The following is a 25219-nucleotide window of genomic DNA, read 5'->3' as shown; positions in this document are numbered from 1 at the left end:
ACAGCCTAGGATGCAATGGAGCGGAGATAACATGCCCTTAGAAAGGAGGAAAAGAGAGATTGGTTTGTATCTTTTAAGGGTAATTCCATGATGACGAGAACCCACTACAAGGTCTCGCATCACTTCCTCACTTTTGTTTTAAGTCTGAACATTTATTAGGTTTTTTGAAGTGTTTTTGGTTGGTGTCTTTTATGGGGATTTTAATTTGTGACTTAGATCATACCAAAAAGAGTTTTTTGTTTGTTCTTTGAATATTTAGAGAACGCACATCGAGGCCTACGCCACAATCGTTTCTCTAAATAACGGTTAAGAAATACATCGAGGCTTCACACCTCAACCATTTCTTCTCCGCTAAGTAAAAGAGATACAAAAAGAGTTTTTTATGAATATTTAGAGAATGCACATCGAGGCCTACGCCACAATCGTTTCTCTAAATAACGGTTAAGAAATACACCGAGGCTTCACACCTCAATCATTTCTTCTCCGTTTAAGTAGGAAAGAACATACATCGAGGCCTACACCTCAATCATTTCTTTCCTACCATGAAATAAAGCAACGGTATGATCTTCATCGGTTTTTATTAAGTATTTTAAAAGTTGAAAAGAAAAAGAATGCAAACGGGAACTAAGCCTATTTCTAATCTAAGTTGTCTATACAAGGGAATCAAAATACTAAAAGGAGCATACAAAAGATATTAACAAAATAGGCCAAAAATATGACCAAAAACAAGTAACAAAATCACACATCAATTATACAAAATATAGCATGGAAATGGTAAAAAAATGAAGAAAACGGTTCAAGTATTAATGCAAAATTAAACTAGAAAATACTACTATTTTTTTATGAGCTTTTAATGTGAGAAAATCTAATTCAAGCCTAAATTGTGCTTAAAAACTTAAATTCTAATAAGCCTAATTAGTATTTTTATGAGGCTTTTTAATCACCTAAAAATCTAACAAAATTTTAATGGATTTATTGTTTATTAGAACCTAAAAAGTAATGGAAAAATTGTAGGAAAAAAGGGCCTAATTCTAACAATTTTCTATGGAGTCAGGGGGTGAAAGCTAAAATTATGGTATGCAGCAAGGAATGGGCGCAGGGCCTATCAGAAAAAGCCCAAGGGATATTTTTTGTTAAAAGATTTTGTCAAAACGTGTATGATTGGGCCAGAGTGGGGGTGAACCAGAAGCAATTTCGGTTGACAAGGCCCAAGGTTTATGATCCATTTTCAGATTTTCAATGTTTTTCAATTAACAAATTTAATTAAATAAATTAAAAAAGATAAAAAGAAATAGAAAGAGGGATTAGGGTTCGTGTATTGTGACCTTTCAACTTCTGAAGACGCGTTCCTCTTCTTTCCACATGAACGGCGCCGCTCTTCCACCTCTCTTCTCCGGTCAACAAAATCAAACCGTCGTCGCCAACTAAACCTCTCGGCGTCCACTTCTCACCGATTCGTATCTCCGAATCTCAACTCAGTTTTCAATCTTAATCATCTCTCACGAACAATACACAGCGGCGGCCGGAAAGAATCTCTCTCCGGACATACCCTCACCCTCTCTCATCTCGTTCTCTCTCGATTATGTTATTGTTGTTATTGCGTTGATGTGAGTTTGTTGAAGATCCGTGATTGATGATATTGGACGAATTGAGCGAGTTCTTTCTGTTGAAGGAGTTTTTGTGAATTGATTTTCAGGTTCCTGATTCTTTTTCGGTGGTGAAGATTTTTGGAGACGCTTAAATGGAGAAGAAAATACCAGAGGCTACTCCGAACAGGTACCGGCTTCGAATTCCTTTACTATTTATTCCTCTTGCTTCTCATTCTTCTCTTCTTCGATTCTTCTTTTTGTGTGCGATTTCTCTTCTGCGTTGTCGTGTTATTGCGTGAGAATGAGCGAAATTTGCAGAGTGTGAGTTTGTTGCGAGTTGAATCGAAGGAGTGTGCTATTGAGATATGGAGTTATGGATGAAGGTTCAGCTCAGTTGTTAGAGCTTCAGAGGTTGAAACTCTAGCAACAATGGTGATATTTGAGCGTATAGTGAAGGTGATGGTATCAGAAAATGGCGTATGTGAATTGTGGAGGGTGAAAATGGCGTATGTGGAGCAGAGAGAAGAGATGAAGGTGGAGAGAGAATGGAGGAAATGGCGTGAGTCCTTGATGAAGATGATGGTGTTCAGTTTATATAGTTGAAGTGAAGATGAATGTTAGTTAGAGTGAGAAGGATGAGAGCCCTTGGATTGAATTTTTCGGTTATGAGATTGAAGGGTGAGATTGAGAGTTGATTATGAGGGTTAGGAGTTGGTTATGAATTCTGTTTTCAAAACTGTTAGGTTAGTTAGAACAGTTAGGGTGTTGTAAAGAATCTGTTAGGAATTTGTTAAAAGAGGTTTGGATTGTCTTAGGTAGTTATGATTAGTTTGGGAATTCTGTTAGAGATGTTTGAAAGTTTGTTAGGAGGTAGTTATGAAAGTTGAGTCTGTTTGATAGGAATGAACTTGTATGAATGTATGGAGTTGTTTATTTTTGTTATGAATGAAAGTGTGGGACTGCCTTTGTATTTGTTCTGAATTTTTGGCTTTTTGAAGTGTGAAGTTTGAATGTGACAGGCTCTGATATTTTGAATGGTGTGGTAGGTTTTGATCAGGTGCAGAAAGCTTGAAGGTAATTGGTTAATTGATGTAGGGACTGTGTAGGAGAAATGTTAGTTTCAAGATTGTTTTTCTGTTGTAAATTATGAAAACAGTTAGTTGCTTCCTCTGCTTTTGTATTGGTTTTGGAACTATATGAGTTGATTTGAAGTTGTCTTGAACTGATCATGAATATGTGTATGGCGGCAGGTTTGAATGGTAATTGTGTAGGGATTCTGTTATGATTTTAGTGTGTATATGCAGGGATCTCTTGATGCAATATGGGACTGTTCTGGATGATAACATTGTGTAGTTGAACCGGTTCGATTTACCTTTGAAACGTGCACAATTTGAATTAGCTTGAGTATCTGAACTAGTTTTTTTCTTATTGATGCAGGGCTGTTCGGTATATGCAGTTAGTTTAGATACCGAGCTTGGTGAGTTTTCCTATGTTTTGAAGCATGACTCAGAGGTAGGACCATGGAAGGCGAGACTCGAAGACAGGCGAGCAAAGTGAAACCGAAGGAGACTTGGTAAAGGAAGATGAAGAAAATTTAATGTGTATTCTGCACTGTGTAATTTTGTACCGAATGTAACATGGCCCTTTTTTATGTACATGGCAATAATAGTTGAAATTTGAATGAGTGTATGATTATACCAGAATATGGATCTGCATATGTTTGTAATTTCCTTTGTAATCTCCCCGGCTTGTATCATAACTTGTACCAAATTTGAATGAAATAGAATTTCCTCCTTGTCAATTTTGACCTTTGAAATTTACATCTATCAATATGAAGCATTCCTTGGAAAGGTGGTAGTGTATAAGTATGAGGCAACAGGTTTAGGGTCAGTTTGACTTCGGTCAACCATGTAGTTTTTCAATATGGTGTAATGACTTCTCAATGGTGTAATGACCTTCCTTGGATTCCAATGACACCATCCATGTAATCCGATGATTTTTTGTCTAAAAAGAATTCCCTCCAATATCACTTTTGAATTTCAACTCTTTTCTCCCTTTGCTATATTTTCAAATTTCCAGCTCTTCAATTTGCAACATGACGAAGCATCATAAGGTAAAAGTCTAAAATAATCCATTGTGGACTTTGGTCACAGTCAAAATTCCATCAGATGTCTTCAAAAATTGAAGGTGGCCCAATACAAACCTTTAAATGAATGAATCCACACCCTTTTATCGAAGCCTCAACCGAATAGCTTGTATTCCAAATAATCGGATGAAAAACTTCGAATGATCATAGGAACAACTCTGAAAATCCACCAATTGACACAAGCATAGTGAAATGAACCTCAATCCATGACCAATTGAAAACCTCAATAGAAACAAGCTTGTACAAGGTATGAATTTCAAACAACGTGAAACCTCAGCTCCATATACAAACTCGATCCCTTGCCATGTTTATTGATTAATGATGCATGATGTGTTAAATGACCTAGTGGAGGTATGCAGATGAAACACGAGTCTAAAGCCAGTTAGAAATTAAAGGGTAGGACAAATTTGGGGTATGACAGCTGCCCCTATTTAATCGTCTTAAACCTGAAGGTGAGATTGACGCTAGTCTTTCGAACCTTCGAGGTGGAAGAAGATTAAATATCAAAGTACCAGAAATTTGTCCTGAAAAGATGATATGAATGCTATCCTTATTTTTTCCATTTTTGTTTTGATATCTGCTGGGGAAAGAAAGTTTTTGTTTTTTCTGGTGGAAGAATTTACAATGAGTAATTGGATGAACGGTGATAGCTTGTAACGTGGTAATGGTGCCAATACAAGGTTCTCAATGGAAATGGTTATTGCGTGGAAGTAATTGGAAAATTCGGGTTTGATGGAAAGGTAGGACCTACGATCTGTGACTCGAAACTAGGGTAAGGTCAACGGACCTACGACCCACAAGAATTGAAAAAGACGAGGATAAGGTTGACAGACCTACGATCCACAAGAATTGAAAAAGATGAGGATAAGGTTGACAGACCTACGATCCACAAGAAATGAAAAAGACGAGGATAAGGTTGACAGACCTACGATCCACAAGAAATGAAAAAGACGAGGATAAGGTTGACAGACCTACGATCCACAAGAAATGAAAAAGATGAGGATAAGGTTGACAGACCTACGATCCACAAGAAATGAAAAAGATGAGGATAAGGTTGACAGACCTACGATCCACAAGAAATGAAAAAGACGAGGATAAGGTTGACAGACCTACGATCCACAAGAAATGAAAAAGATGAGGATAAGGTTGACAGACCTACGATCCACAAGAAATGAAAAAGATGAGGATAAGGTTGACAGACCTACGATCCACAAGAATTGAAAAAGGTGAGGATAAGGTTTACAGACCTACGATCCACAAGAAATGAAAAAGATGAGGATAAGGTTGACAGACCTACGATCCACAAGAAATGAAAAAGATGAGGATAAGGTTGACAGACCTACGATCCACAAGAAATGAAAAAGACGAGGATAAGGTTGACAGACCTACGATCCACAAGAAATGAAAAAGACGAGGATAAGGTTGACAGACCTACGATCCACAAGAATTGAAAAAGGTGAGGATAAGGTTTACAGACCTACGATCCACAAGAAATGAAAAAGATGAGGATAAGGTTGACAGACCTACGATCCACAAGAAATGAAAAAGACGAGGATAAGGTTGACAAACCTACGATCCACAAGAAATGAAAAAGATGAGGATAAGGTTGACAGACCTACGATCCACAAGAAATGAAAAAGATGAGGATAAGGTTGACAGACCTACGATCCACAAGAAATGAAAAAGATGAGGATAAGGTTGACAGACCTACGATCCACAAGAATTGAAAAAGATGAGGATAAGGTTGACAGACCTACGATCCACAAGAAATGAAAAAGATGAGGATAAGGTTGACAAACCTACGATCCACAAAAAATGAAAAAGATGAGGATAAGGTTGACAGACCTACGATCCACAAGAAATGAAAAAGATGAGGATAAGGTTGACAGACCTACGATCCACAAGAAATGAAAAAGATGAGGATAAGGTTGACAGACCTACGATCCACAAGAAATGAAAAAGATGAGGATAAGGTTGACAGACCTACGATCCACAAGAAATGAAAAAGATGAGGATAAGGTTGACAGACCTACGATCCACAAGAAATGAAAAAGATGAGGATAAGGTTGACAGACCTACGATCCACAAGAAATGAAAAAGATGAGGATAAGGTTGACAGACCTACGATCCACAAGAAATGAAAAAGATGAGGATAAGGTTGACAGACCTACGATCCACAAGAAATGAAAAAGATGAGGATAAGGTTGACAGACCTACGATCCACAAGAAATGAAAAAGATGAGGATAAGGTTGACAGACCTACGATCCACAAGAAATGAAAAAGATGAGGATAAGGTTGACAGACCTACGATCCACAAGAAATGAAAAAGATGAGGATAAGGTTGACAGACCTACGATCCACAAGAAATGAAAAAGATGAGGATAAGGTTGACAAACCTACGATCCACAAGAAATGAAAAAGATGAGGATAAGGTTGACAGACCTACGATCCACAAGAAATGAAAAAGATGAGGATAAGGTTGACAGACCTACGATCCACAAGAAATGAAAAAGATGAGGATAAGGTTGACAGACCTACGATCCCCAAGGAATGAAAAAGGATGAGGATAAGGTTGACAGACCTACGATCCACAAGAAAATTATTGAAAAGCACTTAGACTGGGGATTGGGGATTGGTAAAACCAAGTATCGGCACCATGGGTAGAGGAGATTTGTGATGTAGTAGCAGATATCAATCGGGGTTTGTAAGGACATTTTATGTGGGGATGTGTCATTGTCCTGATTGAGGGCTGATTTGTATTATCTGGCTTAAACTTTGTATGCATGTTTGAATTTTTCATGGCGTAATGATCCGCTTTGATGGATATGCTACGCTTTTGAGGATGCAATGTTATATGCAATGAACACTATATGCAGAGTGCCAAATAGAGGCATTAGTGAGGTAAACACCAGGGAGAATCCCCTTAGTGTTAAGGACCATGTGGAGGTGCCAATAGACATCGGACTTTGATTTGTAAGATGCCCCTTCTGGTTGTTGGCTTGTGGAGTGTGGAATAACTTCTGACTTCTCACCATGTGCCACTACTTGGAGGATTTTCAGTTTGAGGAGATTTCCTCGATTCGCCATGTTGGGGATGAGGAATCCAGATAAGGAGCCTTGATTAGGGAAATAGGACAACTCCTAGGAGAAATAAACTCCTATGCCTGAGGAATGGAGCAAACTCTCGGGAGAAATAAACTCCATGCTTGGGGAGACCAAGTTTCCGGGAGAAATAAACTCCTATGATTAGGGAGAGGACGCTAAAATTCAGAAGATCGTGCCCCAAGTTTCATGACCCATGAAGGAAACTGCCCCAGTGGATCCTTGGAGAGATTTGTCGAATCTCGACGTAACTGCCCCAGATTGGTTGAATTTGAGGGAGATTCCTTGACATGATTGCCCCAGATTGATCAAAGCTTGAAGAGATTTATCGACATGATTTCCCCAGATGTACTGAATTTGAGAGGTCCAACCTCGATTCAATTGCCCCTGATTAGGTACATCTTACTTAGAATCCTCAAGCTTTCTTTGTTTTGAAGTCAAACAAACGTGGAAACAACTTTTCCACGCTCAACGGAGTCTTCAAACTCTTCCCCTCAGAGTAATCAAAGAGCGCATCAATTGTCTATGCCCAACGGATTCCTTCAGAGACCTATCCCTTGGTGGTCAACATTTGAGATGATTAGCTTTTACTCCTCGGAGTTCTCGAGTCCTTTGTACTTTGACATGATCAAGTTGCTCACTGATTCTCATCCTGAAATTTCTTTGATGTTTAAGCAGATGTTTGTATGCAAAAGAATGTTAATTCTAGGAATGATAATTCTAATGCAAAGTGTACGTTAGTCTTGAAGTTTAAAGAAACTTTTTTATTGAAATGAGGTTGCGACCTCTTGTGATCGAATCGCTAGTTGACACCACCTCGATTTTTTGCATATGGAAGATAAAGCAAACGTACGATACCAACATGGATATGAGTCTCGCTTCATTGGGAGTCAGTTAAACGCTATCTCATCGGAGTGCGCTTTCAAAATAAACCCTACTTCAATTAGGACTTTTAAGGGTTGTAATTTGGCCGGGTTCACGGTTTTAGAAACAAAGGATTTTTTAGGCTCAAAATTATTTGGTGCCCACCCCCCTTCGTGATGTTCTCCATTCCTACGTTCAGTTAACTAGACACGAGTGTTCATCCCTTACAAGGAATTTGAAATGGTTGAGGAATCAATGAGGTTTTTTGGACATGGCGGTCGCTCACCTTTTATTCTTCTGATTCATTATCACACGACTTTGTTCTTGCTTGGCAATTTCATCATCTTTTTCTTTTGCTATTTTCTTTTCATCTTTTTTTATTTTCATTATTTTTTCGCCATTTTTTTCTTCTTTTTTTTTTTGAACAAGTCGTGTGACCTCGCATTATCTTTGATTCGTTGGAGGTGATTGCGACTGCCTCATTCTTTTGATTTGATGAAGGATTACCATTGTGGCATCGTCATCTCTTGATCTTTTGATGAAATAAGGATAATCATTGCATTTTTGACATTCCTCAACCTTTTGAAGGATAACCATTGTTGTATCCTTAGATGCACACCCTTTTGGTGAGTTTTGAACACTCGATCAAGTTAAATGAACACTACCCTGCCCCAAGGTTAAAATAAGGGTTTTTTATGATTAGAAAAGAAACTCCTACTTCAAGGCTCAAAGGGGTTAACGAGGGTCTATCTCCCTTATATCTCCGGTGTTTGGGGATTTGAAACAATGCCTGTACATCCTCAGTAGGGTTTTATTCGAAAACACACAATTGGAGATTTTTCATTTTATTTCATCATTCTCCCTCAGTTTTTTTGTCTAAGCAAACAATTAGTAAAGTTGGTATCGTAATGCCAAAAACATTTTTATGAGTGAAAACGAATGGATTGCTTCAAGACAAACATAAACAATGTATTATGATTTTCATTCAGAAATTAACAAGTTTTTACATGCGATCAGTGCTTAAACAAACAATGAAATGTTACAAATGAGAATGCAATAAAGAAACTAAATGGCCGCCATTGTTGAGGAGACTTGACTCCGTCTGGACTTATTGAGCTTGAATACTTTCTGCAATTCCTTCCAAACACTTCAGATTACTTCAAAAGAGAACTCTAACAAAGTCACCCATGAGTTGTAAACTTTTGCCTTACTTTAGGGATTCGAGCAATGCGAGTGATGCAATGCTCAAGATAAGAGTACGTCTTGCTTATCCCTCGTGCGGGAGCCCCAAGCATAGTTTCTAGAGTAGTAATCGCCATCCTAAATGGAAAGAAACTTGTATGATCATCAACTCAAGAGATACTTGTGGTGAAGAAGACCCAATACTAGAATCTTAACCAATTGTGATTCCAACAAACAAGGAAACGGATGAGTACAAGGCAATAGAACCACGTCAATTTGTTTCTCATATTCTTCTTGTCTCTGTTAACTAGCAAGGCCACTGAGAAGGAGATCCTGAGAAAAGGCAACTGATATATGAAGTAGAACCTTGAGAATGAGAAGCATTGTGAAGAACACTCTTGATTATCACACGGAAGAACATTCTGACGAAGTCACCCAAGAATTTGTAATGCTTTAGGGATTCGAGCAAGGCGAATGATGCAATGCTCAAGATAAGAGTGCGTCTTGCTTATCCCTCGTGCGGGAGCCCCAAGCATATTCATTGAAGAAGTATTTACTATCAAACATGGAGGAACCTTGCGTGGTCATCAAACTTAGAGAAGTTATCTGTTGTAAGGGAAGACCAAAACACCAACTGAAACACCAACCTCCACGGATACAACTGAGCACAAGAACCTTGAGAATGAGAGGTGCTTCTACAGGAAATTCTTGATTACCTCTTGGAAAGAAGATTCTGACAATGTTGTTCGAGAATTTGTGGTGCTTTCATTATTACCATACCAACGAGTTCAGACAAGGAAGTAGCCTTCTACAAAACAGGAAATACTGAAAATGAGAATGCAGAAGTGAAATGATGATTGCCATAGTTGAGGAGCCTTGACCCCATTTGGGCTTATTCTCTTTTTTTTTTTGTGATACTTTCTGGAATACGGGCATTCACTTATGCATGAGCTCTTCGTTTTATGCGCAGGCCATTTGGAGTGAATGATATTACTTTAGAGTCAATGAGATCTTGGACTTTGTGTTTCAAAATACTACAATCCTCAGTTGAATGTCCAGATGTCCCAGAATGGTACTCACACCTTGCATTTAAGTCATATCCTTGAGGAATTGGTATTGGAGGGGGCTTAAACTCCCTTAATTGGACCAAAGAATCCTTGAGCAAATGAGAAAGCAGCTGACCATAGGTCATAGGAATTGGGTCAATTCTTCTTGGTGGTCTCCTTGGCATTTGTGGACCCTGCTGATGGCAATGATTCCAGTACCCATTCTGTTCAGGTGTCTTCCTCTTTTGACCTGGCTGTGAAACAAATGGAGACTGATGAGGTGGGAAACCTGGAACCCAAGATGGTGCATTATGCTTCTGATTTGAAGTAGATCTGACATAGAAGTATGAATCAACCTTTTCTTCCACCGCAATTGGAACCCCATTTCCTTGAACAAACATACCCTCAGGGGTGAACAAAATCACTTTTGAATCAATGAGATCTTGAACTTGATGTTTCAGTGCCCTACAATGCTCAACATCATGACCAGGCGCCCCAGAATGGAACTCACATCGAGCATTGGCATCAAAGTTGGGGGGAAGCTTTTCAGGCGTAGCCAATTCTCGTAGCTCAACCAACTGAAGCTCCAGCAAACGGGGAAGTAACTGAGCGTAAGGCATCGGGATAGGATTGAGAATTCTCTGAGGTATCTTAGGCTTTTTCCCACACATTTGGCCCCCTTGAAGAACAGATTGGCATGGAGGTAATGGCACATGGAGTTGAGAAGGAACTTCCTGAGGTATTCCATGAGTGGGACGGGATCCTATTGAAGAGAAGGGATCAACAACTTCTGTTGCCGCAGTAGGAACAACATCCTCTTCCTTCCTTAATACCGTCTTCAGAACTTCCATGACCAAGCTCAATTGAGTCTTCAACTGACCATTCTCCTCTTTTAGTGCATCCTGATTATGGACCAAGTCTTGCATCTCCAACATAAGATGACCCATTTGTTCCCTCATCTCGTCCATTTCCTCACGGAGTTGTTCCATAGTTGACTTTGGAGTCGTGGCGGTGAGAAGTCAAATTTGTTGTTGATCTTGAAATCTGAAGAGAAAGGGTCCCATAAGTATCTGAGAGAACCATGAAATGCATGATAGTATGAATGCATGTTTCGTTTATGAGAGATCCTAAAGTCTTTTCACCCTTTTTGTTCTCTTTTGGAATCAAAGTTTTTTTTTGTATAGAATCTCTTCTCTTTTCTTTTTTGCTTTTCTATTTCCTTTTCTTTTACATATCTTTTCTTTTCTTTTCTTTTCTTTTCTTTTCTCTTTTTTTGGAAATAGACTTTAGGATCTTTCATAAATGGAGTGGATAAAGCAATGATGTTATGCAATGCAAAAGCATGGGATCAACGGTCCATATAATCTTAGTAACCACTGTACAATCCTCTGAATAACTGATACAGGTCAAATGTCACAGGATCAAAGGTCCGACACCTTTTTGAATACCAGGAGAACCAATAGTCACCAACAGAACCTGAGTCACCAACGGTACCTGTCATGTATATCCCTCCCCACTCACAGGTGTAGTCTAGGTCAGGGTAGGTCAAAATGGCAACCAGCGTTATCAGTCCTCCTGAGGCACCAATGTTGTTGCATCTACATGCCAACAATGATACCCCATTTGGACCTCGACTGGGCGTGGGTCTCATGATCGCACTAGACAAGACCTGACATCTCATCGGCGTCATGACTATCCACTCTATCCTAGGTATCCTATGTGTCACTCTGGCCTGGGTATTGGGCCTTTTACCTCATAGAACATCCCACCCAACCTGCAAAACAGAACAGAAGACCCCAAGGAACACAGAATATGATCCATATGCATGATGTGCAAACAGAAATAAACATGATATGCAAGCAGAAAAAATAAACATGCAAACATATATACAAGGTATAGACATAAAAAACAAATAAACACCCAGTAAATAAACAAACAAACGCAGGCTAGGATCGACTCGCTAAGGATGGACCAGCAACAGGTCTAGCAACATCCCCAGCAGAGTCGCCAGCTGTCGCACGCTCGCGAAAAATGAACAGAGTCGCCACCAATATATTTATCCCATAAGGGAAAGGAATATCAGAAAACCTAACAAAGTAAGGAACAGGGTCTTGCGACCAGAGAATCTAGGTGCGGGAGTCGGTTACGCAAGGGGAAGGTGCTAGCACCCCTCACGCCCATCGTACTCGATGGTATCCACCTATGTTTGTTTCTATCTAAAGGGTGTGTACTATGTCTAAATGCGAAATGAATGCAAAATGTAGGGAAAATAAAGAATTGTACTCGCACGGGCCCTACCCCGCTGCCTACGTATCCTTTTCAGGAATCAGAGTTACCGTAGCTCGGCTAAAGATTTTCTGTTTGTTTTTGTGTTTTTTAGTTGGGCGGCGTTAACGCTCACGCTCTTGCACAAGGGGACAGCCTAGGATGCAATGGAGCGGAGATAACATGCCCTTAGAAAGGAGGAAAAGAGAGATTGGTTTGTATCTTTTAAGGGTAATTCCATGATGACGAGAACCCACTACAAGGTCTCGCATCACTTCCTCACTTTTGTTTTAAGTCTGAACATTTATTAGGTTTTTTGAAGTGTTTTTGGTTGGTGTCTTTTATGGGGATTTTAATTTGTGACTTAGATCATACCAAAAAGAGTTTTTTGTTTGTTCTTTGAATATTTAGAGAACGCACATCGAGGCCTACGCCACAATCGTTTCTCTAAATAACGGTTAAGAAATACATCGAGGCTTCACACCTCAACCATTTCTTCTCCGCTAAGTAAAAGAGATACAAAAAGAGTTTTTTATGAATATTTAGAGAATGCACATCGAGGCCTACGCCACAATCGTTTCTCTAAATAACGGTTAAGAAATACACCGAGGCTTCACACCTCAATCATTTCTTCTCCGTTTAAGTAGGAAAGAACATACATCGAGGCCTACACCTCAATCATTTCTTTCCTACCATGAAATAAAGCAACGGTATGATCTTCATCGGTTTTTATTAAGTATTTTAAAAGTTGAAAAGAAAAAGAATGCAAACGGGAACTAAGCCTATTTCTAATCTAAGTTGTCTATACAAGGGAATCAAAATACTAAAAGGAGCATACAAAAGATATTAACAAAATAGGCCAAAAATATGACCAAAAACAAGTAACAAAATCACACATCAATTATACAAAATATAGCATGGAAATGGTAAAAAAATGAAGAAAACGGTTCAAGTATTAATGCAAAATTAAACTAGAAAATACTACTATTTTTTTATGAGCTTTTAATGTGAGAAAATCTAATTCAAGCCTAAATTGTGCTTAAAAACTTAAATTCTAATAAGCCTAATTAGTATTTTTATGAGGCTTTTTAATCACCTAAAAATCTAACAAAATTTTAATGGATTTATTGTTTATTAGAACCTAAAAAGTAATGGAAAAATTGTAGGAAAAAAGGGCCTAATTCTAACAATTTTCTATGGAGTCAGGGGGTGAAAGCTAAAATTATGGTATGCAGCAAGGAATGGGCGCAGGGCCTATCAGAAAAAGCCCAAGGGATATTTTTTGTTAAAAGATTTTGTCAAAACGTGTATGATTGGGCCAGAGTGGGGGTGAACCAGAAGCAATTTCGGTTGACAAGGCCCAAGGTTTATGATCCATTTTCAGATTTTCAATGTTTTTCAATTAACAAATTTAATTAAATAAATTAAAAAAGATAAAAAGAAATAGAAAGAGGGATTAGGGTTCGTGTATTGTGACCTTTCAACTTCTGAAGACGCGTTCCTCTTCTTTCCACATGAACGGCGCCGCTCTTCCACCTCTCTTCTCCGGTCAACAAAATCAAACCGTCGTCGCCAACTAAACCTCTCGGCGTCCACTTCTCACCGATTCGTCTCTCCGAATCTCAACTCAGTTTTCAATCTTAATCATCTCTCACGAACAATACACAGCGGCGGCCGGAAAGAATCTCTCTCCGGACATACCCTCACCCTCTCTCATCTCGTTCTCTCTCGATTATGTTATTGTTGTTATTGCGTTGATGTGAGTTTGTTGAAGATCCGTGATTGATGATATTGGACGAATTGAGCGAGTTCTTTCTGTTGAAGGAGTTTTTGTGAATTGATTTTCAGGTTCCTGATTCTTTTTCGGTGGTGAAGATTTTTGGAGACGCTTAAATGGAGAAGAAAATACCAGAGGCTACTCCGAACAGGTACCGGCTTCGAATTCCTTTACTATTTATTCCTCTTGCTTCTCATTCTTCTCTTCTTCGATTCTTCTTTTTGTGTGCGATTTCTCTTCTGCGTTGTCGTGTTATTGCGTGAGAATGAGCGAAATTTGCAGAGTGTGAGTTTGTTGCGAGTTGAATCGAAGGAGTGTGCTATTGAGATATGGAGTTATGGATGAAGGTTCAGCTCAGTTGTTAGAGCTTCAGAGGTTGAAACTCTAGCAACAATGGTGATATTTGAGCGTATAGTGAAGGTGATGGTATCAGAAAATGGCGTATGTGAATTGTGGAGGGTGAAAATGGCGTATGTGGAGCAGAGAGAAGAGATGAAGGTGGAGAGAGAATGGAGGAAATGGCGTGAGTCCTTGATGAAGATGATGGTGTTCAGTTTATATAGTTGAAGTGAAGATGAATGTTAGTTAGAGTGAGAAGGATGAGAGCCCTTGGATTGAATTTTTCGGTTATGAGATTGAAGGGTGAGATTGAGAGTTGATTATGAGGGTTAGGAGTTGGTTATGAATTCTGTTTTCAAAACTGTTAGGTTAGTTAGAACAGTTAGGGTGTTGTAAAGAATCTGTTAGGAATTTGTTAAAAGAGGTTTGGATTGTCTTAGGTAGTTATGATTAGTTTGGGAATTCTGTTAGAGATGTTTGAAAGTTTGTTAGGAGGTAGTTATGAAAGTTGAGTCTGTTTGATAGGAATGAACTTGTATGAATGTATGGAGTTGTTTATTTTTGTTATGAATGAAAGTGTGGGACTGCCTTTGTATTTGTTCTGAATTTTTGGCTTTTTGAAGTGTGAAGTTTGAATGTGACAGGCTCTGATATTTTGAATGGTGTGGTAGGTTTTGATCAGGTGCAGAAAGCTTGAAGGTAATTGGTTAATTGATGTAGGGACTGTGTAGGAGAAATGTTAGTTTCAAGATTGTTTTTCTGTTGTAAATTATGAAAACAGTTAGTTGCTTCCTCTGCTTTTGTATTGGTTTTGGAACTATATGAGTTGATTTGAAGTTGTCTTGAACTGATCATGAATATGTGTATGGCGGCAGGTTTGAATGGTAATTGTGTAGGGATTCTGTTATGATTTTAGTGTGTATATGCAGGGATCTCTTGATGCAATATGGGACTGTTCTGGATGATAACATTGTGTAGTTGAACCGGTTCGATTTACCTTTGAAACGTGCACAATTTGAATTAGCTTGAGTATCTGAACTAGTTTTTTTCTTATTGATGCAGGGCTGTTCGGTATATGCAGTTAGTTTAGATACCGAGCTTGGTGAGTTTTCCTATGTTTTGAAGCATGACTCAGAGGTAGGACCATGGAAGGCGAGACTCGAAGACAGGCGAGCAAAGTGAAACCGAAGGAGACTTGGTAAAGGAAGATGAAGAAAATTTAATGTGTATTCTGCACTGTGTAATTTTGTACCGAATGTAACATGGCCCTTTTTTATGTACATGGCAATAATAGTTGAAATTTGAATGAGTGTATGATTATACCAGAATATGGATCTGCATATGTTTGTAATTTCCTTTGTAATCTCCCCGGCTTGTATCATAACTTGTACCAAATTTGAATGAAATAGAATTTCCTCCTTGTCAATTTTGACCTTTGAAATTTACATCTATCAATATGAAGCATTCCTTGGAAAGGTGGTAGTGTATAAGTATGAGGCAACAGGTTTAGGGTCAGTTTGACTTCGGTCAACCATGTAGTTTTTCAATATGGTGTAATGACTTCTCAATGGTGTAATGACCTTCCTTGGATTCCAATGACACCATCCATGTAATCCGATGATTTTTTGTCTAAAAAGAATTCCCTCCAATATCACTTTTGAATTTCAACTCTTTTCTCCCTTTGCTATATTTTCAAATTTCCAGCTCTTCAATTTGCAACATGACGAAGCATCATAAGGTAAAAGTCTAAAATAATCCATTGTGGACTTTGGTCACAGTCAAAATTCCATCAGATGTCTTCAAAAATTGAAGGTGGCCCAATACAAACCTTTAAATGAATGAATCCACACCCTTTTATCGAAGCCTCAACCGAATAGCTTGTATTCCAAATAATCGGATGAAAAACTTCGAATGATCATAGGAACAACTCTGAAAATCCACCAATTGACACAAGCATAGTGAAATGAACCTCAATCCATGACCAATTGAAAACCTCAATAGAAACAAGCTTGTACAAGGTATGAATTTCAAACAACGTGAAACCTCAGCTCCATATACAAACTCGATCCCTTGCCATGTTTATTGATTAATGATGCATGATGTGTTAAATGACCTAGTGGAGGTATGCAGATGAAACATGAGTCTAAAGCCAGTTAGAAATTAAAGGGTAGGACAAATTTGGGGTATGACAGGGGCCTCTCGAATATTAGAGAGTATAAGACCCACTCTTTTTTTTCTTTCATACAGTTTTTCTTTGTACAGAAAACTCTTTCAAAACAAACTTTCAAACAGTTTTTTCAAACAACGCGTCTGTAAATAAACAATCAACCATGTTTTCAAAAATATACCATGGGCCTCCACGTAGGTATAAGTCCCAAGCCCCTTTTGTACATACCCATTCCAGTACATGAAATTAGGTATTTCATTGTACGCCTTTTTGTACATACACTTTTTTGTACATACCTCGATCAGTTTGTTTTTTTTAACTTTGAATAACAAACCAAAAATGAAGGTTTTCTTTTAAAATCTTCCCAAAAATACCATGGGCCTCCATGTAGGTATAAGTCCCAAGCCCTTTTGTAAATACCTGTTTACATAGCTTTGAATAAACTCAAGTGGACTTCTCCCCGAGTGTGAGTCCCGAGCCCTGTGTATACAAATGGATCATGCTTACAGGTATATTTCCTTCATAAACTCCATTATATACACACACTTTATTATACATATAACTGTTCATATTTGTTCATGTACTTGTTCATGTTTGTTCGTACTTGTTCATACTTGTGATTGTGTTATATATGCTTGTTCAACTTAGTACAACACTAGGTTCCCCATAGCCTCCTATTGGGCTTCGTGCAAAGAATCTCCACTAGTTTAGGTTAGGACATAGAGTATGGTTTCCCGGTGAAATCGCTCTAAGAGCTCAAACCAACTATACTATGCCTCCCCTTGGGCTTTGTACAAACGAGTGACCCTCCCATAGCCTCCTCTTGGGCTTACAATGCAAGGACCCTCGACTAGTCCCTCCCATAGCCTCCTCTTGGGCTTACAATGCAAGGACCCTCGGATAGCCTCCTCTTGGGCTTCGTACAAGGACCCACGGGCTTCTTATAAGCATCCCCAATATCCAAATCAAACACCCTAGGAGATTAGACATTTTTCATCTCTATGCTAGGAGTATCTCTTCTATATCATCACAAACAATCAATCAATCAATCAAACTTTTTTGCCACAAGGCTGGCTAATCAATCAAACTGTTTTACCACCGTACTGGATGATTAATCAAAGTTTTTGTCACAAGGCTGACTTCATTGAAACTTTTGCCACAAGGCTGGCTGATTAATCAAAACTTTTTGTCACAAGGCTGACTTCATTGAAAGTTTTTGCCACAAGGCTGGTTAAACAAACAAAAACATCTTTATCATTCTAAGCGCCATAAGTGGCATGACCCAGGGCTTATAATGAAAAGATTTTCAAATAAAAACAAACAGATGTATGTGATGATATAGATTAGATACATCTAGCATTTAGACGACATTTGTCTATTTTCCTTTGCTTCCACTAGCATAAGTGGGAACTACGATTGCTCTGACTTTCTCAACATCCCTTTGAGAATACGTAGGCACAAGGTCGATCCTTGGCGAGCAAAACAAAACAGAAAAAAAACCATTCAAACCTTAGCACCCGTAGACCCCGAGCTACAGATGCTCTGATTCCCTCTAAGGGATATGTATGCAGAGGATCGCGATGATCTTTGCGAGCATAATCAAACAAACACCTTAGGTCCCACCTATTTCACAACAGAACCTCTCAACAACATGGAATGAAAAACAAAGCAAAGAAACCTATAGAGTACTATAGATACGTTGGGTGCTAATACCTTCCCTTCGTATAACCAACCCTCTTACCCAAGATCTCTCCCCCCACTTTTAGGTTATTGCAGCTTTTTTCCTTTTCCTCCTCTGGAAATAATAAAAAGTTTGGTCGGTACAAAAGAAAAATCATTTTTTTTGAGCACTCGAGCCCAAAGAAGGCATCAGGTGTCTCATCCCACAAAAAAGAGGAACAAAACGATTTTTCGCCCGCGACAATAACGTCCAACACGAGTTTCGTCTACCATTAACAATAGATTGAGGGTGATCAGTTCCCCAATTTGCCAATTAGTATCCGACAAACTTAGTGGAGTATAAATCGTTGTTACATCATAATAGTGTTCCTTCCGAATTTCCACTTAAATCCAATAACACGACGTAATCCAATGATTCACTTTGGGTTTTCACAACTTCTACAACATCTTACCTTATCAATCGATCTTGTCGATGAGACACCGACGTCTAACATAATACAGAAGTCTGATTCATAATCACTTAGCATCACATAATTCGTTTCGTCTCAACCGAAGTCCTCCTCACGTTAAACTGGCGATAGAAATTCTATACAGTCATTCTTTTGTACACACCGCCACTTTTGGCATCCCAAACACGACTTCTATCATCCCTAAGTCTGACTTTTTCTTTGCTACTACTTCACTCTTCCTTAAAAGTCATCAGTACTCAAATCATCTTTAATACCGAACATCTCATTCTCTCATCTTAATTTTCAACAACAAGTTCTGCTTAACTTTGCTTCAGACATATGCGGTAATAACCATTCTTATTCAACAGGCTTACACATTTCCATAAGGTAGAATACAACTTCACCTCTTCGTAGGCTCAAACGGTACATCCAACTGATACTCGAAACCTAAGTTACAAATCTTTAATGTTATTCGAATTGTAAACATCGACGTCGAGCATCGACAATTTTTATGTTATCTCCCAAACTCCTCAATTAACCTTGACGACAACTGTGTCTCATCCCAACATCATCACGTAAGAATCAAATCTATTACGGTTGCGGCAATCATTCTTATAATACACTTCATCTCGTTATCTTTCTGACGCTTTAAACAGAGTTCAAATCAGATATCCGAAACTCAAGCTACGCGCATTCTTGAGTTCCAACTCGGGTTTGCGATTCACAACACTTCTTGCATCGACTACGTTCTGTCATACCCCAATTTTTGACCCATACATTTTGTCCCATTAGATCATTTGCATATCATTCATCCAGTCATTCACTAAGGCATGATTTCAAATGAACGACATTTGTGCAATTTAGGGTTTCACGCTGGTTTTGAAACTTTCTCACCAAATAAGACAAATTCATCTAGGATTCTCTTGAGCAATGGTCCACGTGAATTAGGGTTTTGAGTTATGGTTATTATAGGTTTCTTCCTCATCAAGCTACAAGCTGTTCTTTTCTTCTCAGCATCAGGGTGCAAGATTTTTGAATTAGAGTGTTTAGGGTTACACCAAGACAACTGAAGATCATTGAATCGAGGTTTTCATCTTGTGATGATACTTGTCAGTAGGTTGAAATTTGTTTTGAAATTTTATAGAATCAAAGTCGTTTCTTCATCATTAAGCACCTAAAGTCAGAAGATTAAGATTCATTGATTATGAATTGCACTAGAAAAGATGTGGTTACGATTCTTTTGACAAGGTTTTGTTGCATATTCAACTTGTTTGTTTGCAAATTGAATTGGATTTGAATTGAAGATTTAAAGGATATGATTCAAGTTCAAATGGGAAGTTTTATTTACATGAATTTCTTGGAAGACAAGTTATTGGAGTTCATGGTTGTCGTCGAGATTTCTAATTCCAATTAAAAAAAATGGCAAGAGTTCAACTTTATTCATCATTCTAATGTTCTTTTCAAGATCAAATTCATGTGAATTAACTCAAAGCCGAATCAAGAAATGCAAAGCGAGGTTTGAAATTCTCAAGACTTAAAGTTGAAGAAAGCATTTGTATGAATTATTTTTAGTCGAAAAGGTGTTCATGTATTCCAGGGTATTCAAAATATACATCAAGATGCAAGTTCTAAGTTTCAAATTTGAGTTCATTATTTCAAAATTCAAAAGTCAAATTCCATACAAAATTACATCCATTCACAATTTAATTACATCCATTTAAAATATCCCTAATCTATCCACAACTTGATTCAAAAAATAATCCAAATGCTTGTTACAAAGAATTGCCCAAAAGCGTGTCTTGTTTCCTTGCTAATGCCTTGTCTTCATCCAAACTTGTTGCTGTCCCGAGTACAAAAAAAAGCACTCCAAAATGCTGCTGCCCAGCCTACAAAACAGTCCAAAAATGCTGTTGCCTAACTTGCAGCAATGGTCCAAAACCTGCACATAGGATTCCAAAGCATTGCACCATAATAGCTATGCAAGCCCTGCATACAAAAAGCAACAAACAAATTACCAAAATTGTTCAAAATTCACCAATTCTTTCCCTCCCAAATTCTGATATCAAACTCTATATAGGGAGGCTGCATACACAACAGAAAGGGGGAAGAAAAAGCGTATTAAAATTCTGCAAAAAATTCTCTTCAAAGACTTCCTCCAAAATTTCAAACAGGAACCAATTTGCTTCATTTCACCCCATGTAAACACCCTTCTTCTAAACCTCCACGCCCTCAAACCATTCACCTTCACTCACCTCAAGTCACAACCGAAACCCCATCACAAATACTCATGCTCACTCCATAAAACGCAACAACAACCAAACTCCAAAACCTTCATCAAACCCTTCACACACAACCCTTTCATACACTGACTTTCACTAAACCTCACACACAACAGCAAATACAGTAACATAAACACAACAAGAGCACAACACTCTCAAAGACGCAAATCAACAATAACAAGCAGAAGAAGAAAAGCACAAGCCGCACAAGAAAAGAAGGAGCAGAAGCGTATCGAAAGCGAAAGATAGAAGAAGAATATACCTATAGGTTTATTTCATTTCACGCAACTTTCAATCTTTTGTCTGTTTTGTGTTGCCTCCATATACTGTTATATCTGTAATCTCTGATAAATGAAATTCATGGGGGATTAGGGTTCTGTTGGGATGAAGGGTAGTTTAGCTGAGAGTATTTTCGTTCGTTCATGGCGGATTGGCGAGGACCGTTGAAAACCGAGTGAGCCGAAAGAGAGATGCGAGATTGAGAGATGTTGTATGGTTCTATTCGTGTCTGAGCGTTGAGAAATCGAGAGAGGCGGAGAGTTCTTGTTGAGTTGTTGTTGTTTTCTTTTTCATCGTGAAACAGAGTGAGAAGAGAGAGGAGCGATTAAGAGAGAAAGCAGTGAAATTTTTTTAGGATTTTCTAATGAAACCCGGTTTTATTGGGCATGGGTCTGGATCCGGTCTGACCGGTCCGCCCAAGGGTTTTGTTTTATATTTTTTTTTTAGATTTATTTGGGCCTTACACCCTTAGTCCAGGTTTCACACCCCCACTCTTTCTTTAACAACCCAATTTTGTTTTTTATTAATGTTAATTGTCTCCATTAAAATTTTATTTTAATATTTGTTTTAGTTTCTAATATAACAAATTCAAAAATATGTTTAGATTTAGATTTTAGTCAAAAATACAAAATATGCTTTTTAATTTATTTTTTTTATTATTTATTATTATGAAAATATCAAAAATATTAGAATAATCTCTCAATCTAAAAATAAATAAACCTTGGTCCAACGGCAAGTCGATACAAATAATTTCTCGATTCAACGTCGAGTTTCTTTTCAAAAATCTCTTCTTCTAATTAAATCGAAAGTTCGAGTGACAAGAAGTGTACACCTCTTGAATACCTCGATTCTTTTAGATTAACACTTTTTTAAACCTTTCTTAATCAAATCAAAACGATCAAGTGACAAGAAGTGCACACCTCTTGAATACCTTTGATCCTTTGAATAAAACTTAAAATATTCTTTCTTAATTAAATCGAAGTGATCGAGTGACAAGAAGTGCACACCTCTTGAATACCTTCGATCCTTTGAATAAAACTTTAAATATTCTTTCTTAATTAAATCGAAGTGATCGAGTGACAAGAAGTACACACCTCTTGAATACCTTTGATCCTTTGAATAAAACTTAAAAAATTATTTCTTAATTAAATCGAAGTGATCGAGTGACAAGAAGTGCACACCTCTTGAATACCTTTGATCCTTTGAATAAACCTAAAAAATAGTTATTTCTTAATTAAATCGAAGTGATCGAGTGACAAGAAGTGCACACCTCTTGAATACCTTTGATCCTTTGAACCAAACACTAAACATCCTTCATAAAATTAACCAACAAACTCGTAGTTTTTTATTCGAACTACGATTGCTCTGACATTCCCATTGCACGAGGGAATACGTAGGCACAAGATACAAACGTCTTGGCGAGCACAATAATAAAAAAATAAAAACCCTTTTTTTTCTTGATTAATAAATTAAAGAACGCAAACATCACGCAAACACTCATTCATAAAACTAACTAAATGGGTACCATCGAGTACGATGGATGTGAGGGGTGCTAATACCTTCCCCTCACATAACCGACTCCCGAACCCTAATTTGGTTGCGATGACCATCTTATCCATTCGTTTTTACTCATGGGTTTTATTCGATATTTTCCCTTTCCTTTTTGGAACAAATAAAGATCGGTGGCAACTCTGTTCTATTTTGAGTGTGTAAACACCTCGAGTATTTTTTAGCGCAACACGTTCGTTAATCACTTTTCCGAGTCTACCATAAAGTCTACCGCAGCTTTATCACTTTAACACTTGTCAAACACTAGCATCAGACGCAAAGGTTAAACGCACCGATAACTTCACGGTCCTCAATCGTGCTGAACATCGCCACTTTCTAAATTCCGTCTTCCAAAATTATTCTTAACTTTACATCGCCTTCGAATCTGGGTAACATCCAAAATTCTCAACAACACTTGTATTTGTCGCTTGTCGACAGCATACCAGACCATCTCTTACAACAGAAACATCTTCGAGAAGCAAAACTTCTCCCCCACTTGGAAACAAACCAATTCGTGCAACAAAACAAACAAGTACGGACAGTGTTTCACACATGTGTCATGTACTAAAGACTAAAACACTGACAGCATTCAACTGTCGCACAACTCAACAGACTCGACAATTTGGCCGGACGGACCTACCTGCTCTGATACGACTATTGTAACACCCCATTTCTACCCGGCAATTATATATAAAAATCAGAGTTTTCAAAATTTCTCAATAAACAAATGAGGCGTCACATAGTCAAAACAAAACAAATCACCTCGTCGCATAAAGCGGATACATAGCACCTTTGAAGCAGAATAACTTATTTTAGTAAAACACAGCGGAATCACTTAAGAATATATTCAATAAAATATCTTCAGTTAACTTATCATTTTGTCCAACCAAAATGAAACAATTAAATAGAAACATCATAAATAATATAAATCGTTCCCCCCAGAGCGCTACGTATCAGAGCGACAACCGACTCGAGTAACGACAACTAAATCTTCATACTTGAATACCTGCACGTTGCCAATATAAAGGCAACGACGAAACAAGAGAAAAAGGTGAGATATCAATCATATAAGTGGGCGTATGATAAAGTGCATGCTAGGATTCAGATATATAAAATCATCACATTGCAAGTATCAATAGCTACTATACACATCATACTTCTACACTTCATTAGTCTCACATACTTTTCATCACACAACAAGTCATAATCATATAAATAGTATCATCCAATAAATTTCATATATTCAAGTATGCACAAAATTCAGTAGTATAATACTCAAAAGATTCAATACTATTATCCCAAATATATACACAATCCATCATTATCACATACTCACACATTTAACCAATTATGTATCAAAACATCACCAATTTCAGTTATCACCTCTCATGTACACATAACAATCACATAAATGCATATATTCAAACATCACATAATCTCAATGTGACTCAATGCAAGACATGTGACTCTATGCATGTGGTACCCAATGTGGACCCAAAGTTCCACCGCTTCCGATTCATACCAAAACAACATCATTGGCATAGCAATATATATTTCTCAACATACATATTCAAGCCAAAACACAATTACGGATAAATTCTCAAAATATCGTAATTTACCGACAAACTAAATAGTTGATCTAATTCCAAATTATATTCCAATCAATTAAACACATTGAAATTAATTCAACTATTAATCTAATCAACCAATTAATAATCACACTATATTAATTTGATTCACTTCTATTTCTACTCCATTTCCAATTTCTAGCATTCTATTGCTCAAGACCATTTTTATTAAAAAGAATATCACACTAGCTTTCTAACGCCTTGAACGGAGACTCAAACGGATTTACGGTTCAAAAGATATGAATTGTTAAAGTTTCAACGACAAAACAAACACCGACATCATACACTAACAACTCTAAACATGTCAAAATTACGTTAAACAAATAAAAGTATGGCTCTTAATAACCCAAAACAACTCTGACAATTTATTGTCAACTCTAACAACTCTATTGACAACTCTAACAACTCTATTGATAATTCTATTAAATTATTATAATTTATTTATTAAGAATACTTAAATCAAACACAATTTCGGTCGATTGGTAAAATATCACAATTTCAACAAAATAACACCACCACGTTAATCTACTAATTAAACTTAGCTACCACGTAAATTTTCATCAAATTCCGGATAACTAATTATACCACTTAATTTGGCTATTTCGATCAAACGAGACTGTTTGGTTTATTAATGATAATGTTGTTTCTTGTTACACCCAGCTCTTATTGGTGGATTGACACAAGACAAAACCTTTTTGTCAAACACATTATAGATACAAGTATCACTGTACACATTATTTTTTTTCTACACGTGAACACTATTGTTCTTAAATTGATTTATTCTTTTCTCAGCAACTTGCAACAACAATTACACATCTACACTATTAAAGCTTTGCTCTAAACATATTACTATATTTTCAAATCTTGCATAGCATAAT

The 25219-nt window shown here is 37.6% G+C and overlaps 2 long non-coding RNA genes across 2 annotated transcripts; both read left to right on the top strand.

The window, feature by feature from the left end:
* The first annotated feature begins 1474 nt into the window (after nucleotides 1-1474).
* Nucleotides 1475-3374, top strand: LOC131611504 (uncharacterized). The gene is made up of 3 exons (XR_009286941.1): nucleotides 1475-1607; nucleotides 1697-1776; nucleotides 3027-3374. It is a non-coding gene; the product is annotated as an uncharacterized LOC131611504 (long non-coding RNA).
* A 10304-nt stretch (nucleotides 3375-13678) lies between these two features.
* Nucleotides 13679-15721, top strand: LOC131611503 (uncharacterized). The gene is made up of 3 exons (XR_009286940.1): nucleotides 13679-13954; nucleotides 14044-14123; nucleotides 15374-15721. It is a non-coding gene; the product is annotated as an uncharacterized LOC131611503 (long non-coding RNA).
* Nucleotides 15722-25219: the final 9498 nt, after the last annotated feature.

The sequence above is a fragment of the Vicia villosa genome, linkage group LG6 (genome assembly GCF_029867415.1).
Source record: "Vicia villosa cultivar HV-30 ecotype Madison, WI linkage group LG6, Vvil1.0, whole genome shotgun sequence".
Lineage (NCBI taxonomy): Eukaryota > Viridiplantae > Streptophyta > Magnoliopsida > Fabales > Fabaceae > Vicia > Vicia villosa.
Note: the sequence above shows the minus strand (reverse complement) of the source record. Positions and strands in the feature narration are given on the sequence as shown.